We start from the raw sequence: 12,139 nt of genomic DNA, 5'->3' as shown, positions 1-12,139 counted from the left end.
TCGTCGCTCGCTTTAATTCATCCTGCCTATCGCTCATCTACTCAAGATCGCCTCTCTACTCTTTGCTTTTCCAAAGATTGAAGGGATTCGCTCTTCCAACGAAGCATGAAGGATTCGCCGCTCGCTTTAATTCATACTCTTTGCTTTTCCAAAGATTGAAGGGATTCGCACTTCCAAAGAGGCATGAAGGATTCGCTTTTCCAAAAGATGGAAGCATGAAGGATTCGCTTTTCCAAAGAATGAAGGGATTCGCACTTCCAAAGATCTGAACGTACGCTTTCAAAACTTTCAAAATTTTCGTAAGCTTTCAAAACTTAAGCTTTCTGAGATGATTAACGAAAGCTTTCAAAACTTTCGTAAGCTTTCGTAATAGGAATTAACGTACGCTTTGCTCTTCTCAAGAAGGTGTTCGACGAGACGGCGTTGTTCTCAAGGCTCTCACAAGAGTCTATGCATAGACTCTAAGATAGGAGTGCCTATGGCAGGGAGTTGGCTATGGCGAATTTAACTATGGAAAGCTTAATAAGATATAGGAATTGGCTATGGCAAATCCAAAGGAGCGCTTCGTTCCTTAAAGAATAGAAAATCAGCACTTCGTAAGAGTCTAGGATCAAATGCATCGAGCAGTAAGAGTCCGTCATGGGTATAAGAAAGCAAAAAATCCGTGAATTAAAGAGGAAGCTACCGAACTGATTGAGCGTCAATTGTGTTGTTTCCTTCCAGCTCCATCAACTTCGCAGCTCCGGTGGAGTTCAGCCTTCTTGCCTCAAGTCTCTCCGTGCGAGCTGTGGTGAGTAAAACTCTCAGACTCTGAGACTCCTCTCCAATCCGCTTTGGAATGAATAGAAAGTGAATGAGGGAAAGGCATCAATTGAAATGAGAGAAAAGGTCTTGATTTGAAACTACTAAATAATTCAAATTTTGAAATATAGGTCTTCCCGCCATTGTGCCCTTTTGAATTTTGGATATATAGAGTGGCACTTATGCCATTCTCTCCAATATTAAATTTAAATTCAAATTCATATTGATAATTTTAATTTCAATTTGTATTTCAAATTGAAATTATTTTTTTGAAATTGTATTTCAAAACCTAAATTCTAGTTTTCAAGTTAAACTTCAATCTCAATTTTGATTTTCATGATTGAATGGCAAATTTAGAGATTGAATTTCTAATTTTAAATGGAGAATGGCACCAATGCCATTCTCCAAGACCTCATAAGAAGTCCGCGAGAGTGGCACCAATGCTCTTCCCGCCATTGTTCCCTTTTGAATTTGGATATATAGAGTGGCACATATGCCATTCTCTCCAATATTAAATTTAAATTCAAATTCAAATTATTCTGTTTGAAATTGTATTTCAAAACCGAAATTTATATTAGGACATTGCAATGGGAGAATGGCACTGGAGAATAGGAAAATGGAGAATGGCACTAGTGCCATTCTCCCAATGGAATGTCCTAATTTTTTGGCTTTGTAATTGGAAAATGGAGAATGGCACTAGTGCCATTCTCCCAATGGAATGTCCTAATTTTTTGGCTTTGTAATAGGAAAATGGAGACTGGCACTAGTGCCATTCTTCCATTGGAAAATGGAGAATGGCACTAGTGCCATTCTCCCAATGGAATGTCCTAATTCAAAATTTTGGCTTCACAATGGAATGTCCTAATTCAAAATTTGTACTAGTGCCATTCTCCCATTGGAAAATGGAGAATGGCACTAGTGCCATTCTCCCAATGGAATGTCCTAATTCAAAATTTTAGATTCACAATGGAATACCCCTCCTAGAATAGTGGTGCCAATCTCTTATTAGGCCCTAAGAAATGTCATTGAGAAGCCTAAACTCACATGCACAAGGAATCCTAAACTCACATGTGCATTGGCACTACCACTAATGGAGAATGGGAGTGATGCCAATCTCATGCTGGCAACTACATAATGACAATGAGATCATCAAACTCACACTACATCCAATAAATAATCCTACTACAGCCAATAAATATAGTGGAATGTCAACCTACAGGTTTAGTTTGTCTAGATTACCACTAGTGGAATGTCAATCTATAGGTTCAGTTTGTCTAGACTACTACTAGCGGAGAATGGCAGTGGTGCCAATCTCATGCTTGCAACTACATAATGACACTGAGATCATCAAACCCACATGTGGAATGGAATAGGACACCACTCTCCTATAATCACTGGAATACCCCTCCTAGAATAGTAGGCTAAACATTTGTACAAGTGGAGAATCGCAGTGGTGCCAATCTCTTATTAGGCCCTAAGAAATGGCATTGAGAAGCCTAAACTCACATGTGCAGAGATCATATGGAATTGTGTCAATCTCTGTGGAGAATGCCACCAGTGGAGAATGGCAGTGGTGCCAATCTCATACCATGACCTGAAAACATATAAAGGAATCCTAAACTCACATGTGCATTCTTCTATGTAGTGATCACTGTCTCTGCTGTGTAGAGATCATATGGAATTGTGTCAATCTCTGAGATCATCAGACTCACATGTGGAATGGAATAGGACACCACTCTCCTATGATCATTGGAATACCCCTCCTAGAATAGTAGGGTGAACATTTGTACAAGTGGAGAATGGCAGTGGTGCCAATCTCTTATTAGGCCCTAATAAATGGCATTGAGAAGCCTAAACTCACATGTGCATTCTTCTATGTAGTGATCAGTGTCTCCGCTGTGCAGAGATCATATGGAATTGTGTCAATCTCTGTGGAGAATGCCACCAGTGGAGAATGGCAGTGATGCCAATCTCATACCATGACCTGAAAACATGCACAAGGAATCCTAAACTCACATGTGCATTGGCACTACCACTAATGGAGAATGGCAGTGATGCCAATCTCATGCTGGCAACTACATAATGACAATGAGATCATCAAACTCACACTACAGCCAATAAATAATCCTACTACAGCCAATAAATATAGTGGAATGTCAACCTACAGGTTTAGTTTGTCTAGATTACCACTAGTGGAGAATGGCAGTGATGCCAATCTCATGCTGGCAAATACATAATGACACTGAGACCATCAAACTCACATGTGCATTCTTCTATGTAGTGATCAACTGTCTCCGCTGTGTAGATATCATATGGAATTGTGTCAATCTTTGTAGAGAATGCCACCAGTGGAGAATGGTAGCATACCAAGACCTTAAAAATGGCACAAGGAATCCTAAACTCACATGTGCATTGGCACTTTTGCAATTATACTACTACAGCCAATAAAATTTGTGGAATGTCAATATACAAGTTTAGTTTATCTAGACTGCCATCAGTGTCATCAAACTCACATGTGGAATGGAATAGGACACCACTCTCCTATGATCACTGGAATACCCCTCCTAGAATAGTAGGGTAAACATTTGTACAAGTGGAGAATGGCAGTGGTGCCAGTCTCTTATTAGGCCCTAAGAAATGGCATTGAGAAGCCTAAATTCACATGTGCAGAGATCACATGGAATATGAAATGTCTGCTTCCAGCTTGCTTATGGCATCCTGTATGCTCTCCAGTGAGCTTCAGTGGGCTACACACTTGCTCTTGGAGGAGTGTTGGATCACTATGGATGCCTAATGGGACCACAAGGTGCCTAAGCTTCCCTTTATACAAATTAGGGAAAGGCAGCCCTCATTCCTTTGATTTCAATAAACTAGAGGATCGATCTTCTGTCAACACCTCAGAATGCAGGTTGGACAGTAAGTTCACCCACCGAACTGACATGCCCACACTACTTGTCTGTTTATGCCTATTTGCAAAGGCACTCCATCCCTTATGCCTAGTTCATCTAGCCCATGGCTGCCCTAGTTTGCAGCACATGTGTCAACCGCATTACTCCTTAGATGCAGCATAGAGTTGCTCTTCTTCATAAAGATGTCCACATGTCCTTCACAACCCTGTTGGATGGAAAAAAAATGATACAAGGTGTACAAAATGATGCGAGAGCAGGGTGTCACACATAGCAGACTCCAACTTCTTCAAGGCATTACAGGAGCTTTCAAACCCAATGTGCTCATTGCACTAATGGGTGTCAGTGGAGCTAGAAAACAACACTCATGGATGTGCTCGCTGAACGGAATGATACAAGGTGTACAAAGTGGTTGCGGGAGATGCGAGAGCAGGGTGTCACACACAGCAGACTCCAACTTCTTCGAATTACAGGAGCTTTCAAACCTAGTGTCACAACAACACAAAGCAACTATAGACGCGCTTGGTAGATGCGCAAAATAGTGGGCGCATCTATAGGCGTTGCTTTAGTAGAGGAATTACGGGCGCGTCTAAAAGCGCGTCTAACAACTCGTCTATTTGCGCGTGTATTAACACGTCTACTTGCGCGTCTAAACTGAGAAAATACGGGCCCGTCTAACATCGTGTTTATCAACGCGTCTATTTGCGCGTGTATTAGCGCGTTTATTTGCGCGTTTACACTGAGAATCAGACACGCATTTAGACGCGTAGATAGATGCAAACCAGAGAATACAGAAAGTGAGATTTTGGTGTACATCATTGCTTTCCAAACATTGCACATAATTTTTTGCAAGCCCACATATACAAGAATTAAGTGAGATGAGGAGAATGAGACAATATGTAAATAGTTTTGCCAATATCAATTATGGGGCTACGGTTCAATCTCATCCTCAATGAGATCAACCCTTGCCAAACTATCTACTTCAAAATCCAAACAAGTGTTTGGATCTACAAATACATTCAACCCACTACTACTTGTGCCACTCTTGTGCTCATCGAAATCAGCATCTCGAATGGTAGGCTCGTCCTCACGGGTAATGGCCTCAATATCTGTATCTCCTATCTCATGATCATCCTCCTCTCTCATATCACGGTCATCATCACATCCATGGCCATGATCATCCTCCATACGCTCCATATTAGTAAATGTACTATACATCACTTTGCAACGTGGCATAATAGGTATGACATGCCACCATCTATTATTATCCACCATTGGTTGATAGACAACCTAATTCAAACACAAATACAATCATGTTATTTTTCTTGCATCAAATATTTAGAGGCGAGTGTTTTTATATGTGTGCACAGTACTTGTTCACATTGTTGCGGTAGTACTAGTGTGTCCTTCCTACTTTGCCAAAACTTTGTGGAGTCAATAGTTACAAAGCCACTTGCATGGCATTTGATTGTTGCATTAGGGCCTCTTTCCACCACGTCCTTAAACCACTTTACATCCAAAACATACACAAAGAAGCGTCGAAAGTCAAGCATAATAATATCTTGGATTATGCCACAATAATCATCCATGGCTCCATTAGCTCCCTCAAAGCTAGCAATGACGCCGCAGTCTTGTGTGTTTCTCTTATCATCAATCCGTTGTGTTAAAAAATGCTTGCCCTCACACCATATAGCATTGAACATAGTGCACTACACCAAGAAAAAATCAATTAAATAAGCAATTTAAATTATTGAAAGCTCCTAACTTATGCATAAGATTCTATATACCGACCTTGCTCATGCATCCCCTAGCATACTCCCATTCTTCCATTGTGATATGCATCCCCTCCTCTTTCTCTGCTTTCTCCATTTCATCAAGTAGCCAATCCACATGAATATCCTTTGGAAGTGCTCTTAGATACTGAGGGTATGGCACACGAGATCCGTGGTGTGTATAAAAGAGGGCCCTTTCTTCTTGTCTTCTTGCCTTTGCATCCTGGTATCTTGTCACCCATCTTTTCATCACATCACTATTAAGCACGCAAACCAACCCTCGGCCATGCTACCTTCGAGTCTTTCATTTTGTCTCATGAAGCCCTTCAAGGTCTTCATGAAGCGCTCAAGGAAGAACAACCATCATGCATGTATAGTACCGCATATAGCAATCTCATCCACCAAATGCACTATAAGATGCAGTAGTTGGCTTGTGAGAATAGAACGTGGAAATGTCTCCTCCACTAAACAAACCACCTCCACTGACATAACTAGAGCATTCTCAAGCGTGGTGGGATCTATTTCCTTTGAGCTCACATACCTAGAAATGAAAAAGTACAGCATATTAGCAATATGCATTCAAACTTGCATGGAGCATTGATACGCATCATATTTTGTATCATGTAAAGTACCTCACAAGCTCGCCCATCTTGTAAATACAATCTTTCACGTCCTTCGATGCACTATGTGAAATGCTAGTAGGTAGTATGAACTGAACCCATGAGGAGGTGGTTGATTAGTTGCTTATAACTATTCACTCACAAATTTGAAAGGAAAAAGACATTATGCACATAAAATACTTACTTGGAGCATCTTGTGCCAATCATGAGATTTCAAGCCATATAATTGCTCTACACCTCTTTTCTTGCTCTTTGTAAAGGCTCCCTTCAAACACCTCATGCATCCAGTGGGAGTACAAATTGTAGTAATAGCGCGCTTCACCGTCGCCATCTCTAGCTTTGATAACATCCACGGTGCATGAGGTAAAAAAACATGCCCATTTGGTCTCTCTTGAGGCCAAGCTTCACGCATCCTCCCTGTGGTACGTAGATCCTCCCTTATGCCTGTGGAATCTCGTGTCCCATTCAAATGCTCCCAAATGGTGGATGCCACATTCTTGAAGATATGCATGGGATCAAGCAGGTGATTGATCTTGAGGTGGGACCAATATGGTAAACGATAAAAGATGGAGTATCTAAACAAAATAAAGTGTTAGCCGGCAATCTTTATTTCTAGCCAATATAGCACACAATAGTTACAAACCCTTACCGGCTCATGCCAAGTGGTGGAGGAGTCGTGGAACCGTCCCAAGTTCTCATCCAATCTCCCGCGGTGAGTGATTGTGGGAGGACTTCATTCCAAGGGGCAACATATCTAGGATGATCAGGTGGGAGAAATCGATGGTGACTCTCATAGATGACCTTATTCAATGCGTCTGCCCGTGAGGCAACTAGCGAAGGACCACAAACAGGACATGCATGGTAACCCGATGTAGTGAGACCTGAACAATAGACACAATTAAAAGTTGAAGGTGGGTTTAGGGTGCCACATCCTTTGCCTATTCATAATTAGAAGTGCAATGCTTACCTGAACACTCACCATAGCCTAGGAAGTCATGCATCATCCACATCAAGACTGCTTTGCAGTTGAAGTCTCATGACGAGGGAGGCCTGCTCACATCATGCACCTCGATACCTCTCCAAAGTATCTCTAGCTCGTCAATCAAAGGCTCCAAATAAACATCAGGGTTTTTGACTTTATGTTTCCCTGGGATTAGAAGGGACAGCATAACATGTCCTTTCTTAATAGCCATAGAGGGTGGAAGATTATAATTCACCAATATCACTAGCCATACACTGTAAGAGGTGCTTTTGAGACCAAATGGGTTCACACCGTCCATACCCAATCCAAGTCTCAAGCTCCTAGGTTCTTCCTTGAAGCTTGGCCATGTGTCTTCAATATGCTTCCACGCAGGAGAGTCCGCAAGAGTTCTCCACTTGCCATCGGTTGATCGATGGGAGGAATGCCATGACATGAGCTCTGCAATAGATTTGCACTTGAACATATGTTGGATGCGAGGGATTATGGGAAAATGTCACAGAACCTTACGAGGCACGTCCAAGGTTTTGAGATCTACTCTATATCTTTCCTCTCCACAAGTAGGACACTCTCTTGCATCCTTATGTAGTCCACGAAACAAAACGCAATCGTTGACACATGCATGGATGCGCTTGTAATCTAATCCTCCAAGAGAGGTCACATGTTGCCTTGCCATATCTCTCGAGGTCGGTAGTTTATTGTCCCTTGGAAGCATTTTACACAATAGCCTGCACGTGAAGACCATAAATGAGGAAAAGCATTCGAGTAATTGACCCACTAGCATAATTCACCATGTTTGCAAAATAGACTTTAAAGCTTACTTGAGTAATGCATTCAAACTTGCATTGCTCCATCCATAGATGGTTTGCAAGTTTAGTAACTCAAGGGAGGCACGTAGAACAGAGAATGTGCACCCCTCAAACAGTGGAGTCGATGCTGCAGTAAAAAGATCATCTTGCTCCATGCTATCATCCCTCCCTTGATGGACATATAAATCCCGCACCATATCATCAAACACCTCCTCCTCCACGGCTTCATGAGGTAATGGCGGAGGGCTACTATCACCATCACTCCATGCATCCGTAACGGTCCCTCCTGAAGATCCCACCTCATATCATCGATGCTTCGCCTCCTCACGGCGAGCATAGGGCAACATATGCGGGTGTGGCACTGCATCCTATATCAAATTAAAACAGGATCATAACTCAAACATATGAACACCCATAGGTATCTTAATCAACCTTAACTTACCAACCCTTACCCTGTTTACGGTCACATCCCATTCTCCATACTTTGAGATGTGATTGAGTGTAATCCTGCATGCACGATACATGTTTCCTCGACATCGATCACACAGACATTTTATTTTTTGCTCCAACCACATTTTGCGATGGTGGATACGAAGGGATTCATCCTCACTAGAGCTACTTGTTGAAGATGAAGACATCCTATAAACAAACAACCCACCAAATTTACTCTTCTTCAAATGTTTACTTTTAAACTCTGTGGCGCATCTAAAGGCACGTCTAAAAGCGCGTCTACAGGCGCATTTAAAAGCGTATCTAAAGGCGCGTCTACTCTGTGTATGTAGATGCGCCTATAGACGCGCTATTAGATGCGATTATAGACGCGGCTTTTAAACCTGCTTTTAGCGCGCTCGCTTTGCTTTTTTTCACATTACTTATACTTCGTGTGGCTTGCTTCCTTCCTTATTAGCAGATCCACAGTTTCGACGCTTAAGAGGAAGGCTCCCATACTTACTTCCAAGCTTACACTTAAGAGGAAGGCACCCACACTTACTTCCAAGCTTAAAGGAGAGGAGGACGAACAAGGAGGAGAAGCAACTTTGAAAAAGAAGAACCTTCCATACCTCTATCCAAGGTAAGTCTTTTTGAAGTTGATCTTTTTTGGAAGTTTGCTCTCTTTAGATTTGTACTTTCTCGTATCCAAGAAACGCATGATCTGGGTAGCAGTGTCACGTTTGTGTGTCGGGCGCAATGTCCTTTTCTACTTTTTAGAAATTCCGTCTGTCAGAGCGCGTCTATAGGCGCGTCTCAGAGCGCATCTACAAGCGCGTCTAAACGTGCGTCTAGCCTGTTTGCAGACATAGACAGACGCATCTATAGATGCGCTGATATACGTGAAAATAGACGCGCTAATTAGACGTGTCTATAGACGCGCTCCGACAGTAAGCCTCTCTTCCCTTTTCCTTTCTTCTCAGCTCATCAGTAATAGATTTTTTTCCTTTTTTCCAGTTCAACATGTGGCCAGGAAGCGCTTCCAGCTCACCTGATCCCCGGGATTCTATTTGGAAGGACTTATATAACCGTTTAGGGCACCCTCCTAGTCCTGCGGAGTTATACGAGTATATGACGGGTACTCTAAACACTCCCCAGGAGTTGGCACTACAGACTCCAAACCACCCCACACCGCCTGAGATCACCCCAGCGGAGTCAGCACAGCCGTCTTATGCCCCTTCCCCCATGCCGTCTTATGCCCCTTCTGCCATCCCGTCTTATGCCCCTTCGCCCATGCCGTCAGGAGGTCCTTCTGTCTCGCAGAGCCGTCGACGTACTCTTGTGCCGTCGAGACTCGGTTCTCCAACTACAAGTGGTCAGCATAGTCCCGTGCAGTCTCCAGCTATGAGTGGCCAGCGTACGAGTTCAACACGACACAATAGCAGGCGTAGTAGCAGGGAAAGCGGTGGGGGATGCATGGCACAGTGCTTTGGGCCATGTGGCGGTGGGGACGATGATGATTCAGATGATTTAGACGTGCCTCAGGGTGATGGTACGATATTCTATGACATCACTCAGACAGGAGGCATCTTGATGGATGCGCAGGGGAAGGACATCATGGCCTTCATGCGCTCTGTAATTGCTAACAATTACAGAGATTGCTTTATCCACTTCAAAGACCATCCAAAGAGGTTGGCTGATGAGACCCTCGCTGCTGTTCGCTCTAGGTATCCTAACCCCCCCAATCGCCAGTTCACAGATAAATGGGCCAAGTCAAAGATTGTTACGATACTTGGCAATAAAAGATCTTCGCTTAAGAGGCAGGCACTAGCAGAGCTTGCCAGGCTTGAGGGAGGTCAACCACCAAGGGGCCTGCCCCACACTGCTCACAAGCGTGAGTGGAAGAAAGCAATGAAGTCAGCGAGGGAGGACCCCAGTCTGCAACACGTGGAGGCACGAAGGATCCAGATGGAGGAATATGGAAGCGTGCATTTTGGAGCAGGGGGTGTTGAATCATGGCAGGCCCAATTTGTAAGTATCGATCTCAAATTATATTGCTTATGTAGTTTATTAGGAGGTTGTTTCTTTGTACTAATCCCTCCGCAAAGTGTGTCGTCTTGCAGCTTGAGATCGTGGGCAGATACCCTACTCCTGTGGAGACAGCCTACCACCGCCATCATCGCAGAGGAGATACATGGAAGCACTTCTATGATTACGGGTTGATTACTGAGGAGCAGTATACCCGGGCTACTGGAGCGGCCCCCGAGGTATTTGAAAGTAATTAAATAATGCCAAAATTATAAGTAAAGATTTGATTTTTCATACATTGATATATGTTGTCCCTTGTTTACAGGCCCATGCACAAGACGACGAGGAAGACGAGGAAGGAGGCACAGAAGGGAGCGCAGAAGGGAGCGTGGAAGGCAACGAGGGTTAGTCGTAGAAGTAGTGCTAGCTACTCTTTTTTGTACTTAAAGCCACTAGCTTGGCTTCGTGCCTCTTGTATATACACTCCTCTTATTTTTTGTACTTGAAGCCACATGACGTGGCTTAGCTTCCTTATTTTTTGTACTTGAAGCAACATGACGTGGCTTAGCTTCGTGCTATATGTATATACAAGAACTTTTTGAGCTTTCAATTTTATTGCATTTTGGAGTTGTAATGTTTTATTTGGAATTGTAATTAAAATGCGGTTGGCTGTAAGAATTGAATTACACAATGTGGATATGGGATTCTTGTAACTATATAGCATACACAACATACACAGCATTCTATAATTAAAAATAAAAAATAAAGCGCGTCTATCAGTGCGTCTATAAACGCGTCTATATATGCGTTTGTCTATTCGACAAGCGTCTATTTTTGCATCTATAAACACGTTTATAAGCGCGTCTATTTAAGCGTCTACATGCGTGTCTATACGCGCATGTGTCTGATATATAGACGCGCTGGTAGACGCGGGTCTCCAGACGTGAAAATAGACATGCCCGTAAGTTTTTTATTTAGTTTAGTAAACGCGTCTGTGTGCGCGTCTATGGGTGCTTTGTCTTGTTGTGTGTGCTCATTGCACTAATGGGTGTCAGTGGTGCTGGAAAGACAACATTCATGGATGTGCTCGCTGGATGGAAGACTGGTGGCTATATTGAGGGTGAGATAAGAATCTCAGGCTTTCCAAAGAAACAAGAAACATTTGCCATGATTTCAGGATATTGTGAGCAAAATGACATTCACTATCCTCAAGTGACAGTATATGAGTCACTTTTGTTCTCTGCATGGCTTCGCTATCTCCCATTATCAACACTGGTCATAAGAAGGTAACTTTTTTGCCTCAGTAAACCTTGACTCCGGACTTTCCCGATCTTCCTTTCTAGTAGCTTGAATTACTCAAATGTATGAATGGCAATTATAATTCATACAGGCATTTGTCAATGAAGTCATGGAGCTTGTTGAGCTGGATAGCTTGAGAGATACACTTGTTGGGATACCAGGACTCAATGGTCTCTCAACAAAGCAATGCAAATGACTTACCATTGCAGTGGAGCTTGTTGCAAACCCTTCTATTATCTTTATGGATGAGCCCACCTCGAGTTTAGATGCAAGAGCTATAGCAATAGTCATGAGAACTGTCACGAGAACTGTCAGACAACACAACAAGACAAAGCACCCACAGACGCGCACACAGACGCGTTTATTGAACTATAAAAAAAACTTATGGGCGCATCTATTTGCGCGTCTATTTCTACATCTAGAGACCCGTGTCTAACAGTGCATCTATATAGTAGACAGACGCGTGTATAGACGCGCATCTAGATGTGTAAATAGA

Source organism: Dipteris shenzhenensis, chromosome 16 (genome assembly GCF_047967505.1).
Source record: "Dipteris shenzhenensis isolate YYH24624 ecotype China chromosome 16, Dip_SZ_1.0, whole genome shotgun sequence".
NCBI classification, from domain to species: Eukaryota; Viridiplantae; Streptophyta; class Polypodiopsida; order Gleicheniales; family Dipteridaceae; genus Dipteris; species Dipteris shenzhenensis.
The sequence above is the reverse complement of the archived record's forward strand: the minus strand, read 5'-3'. Positions refer to the sequence as shown.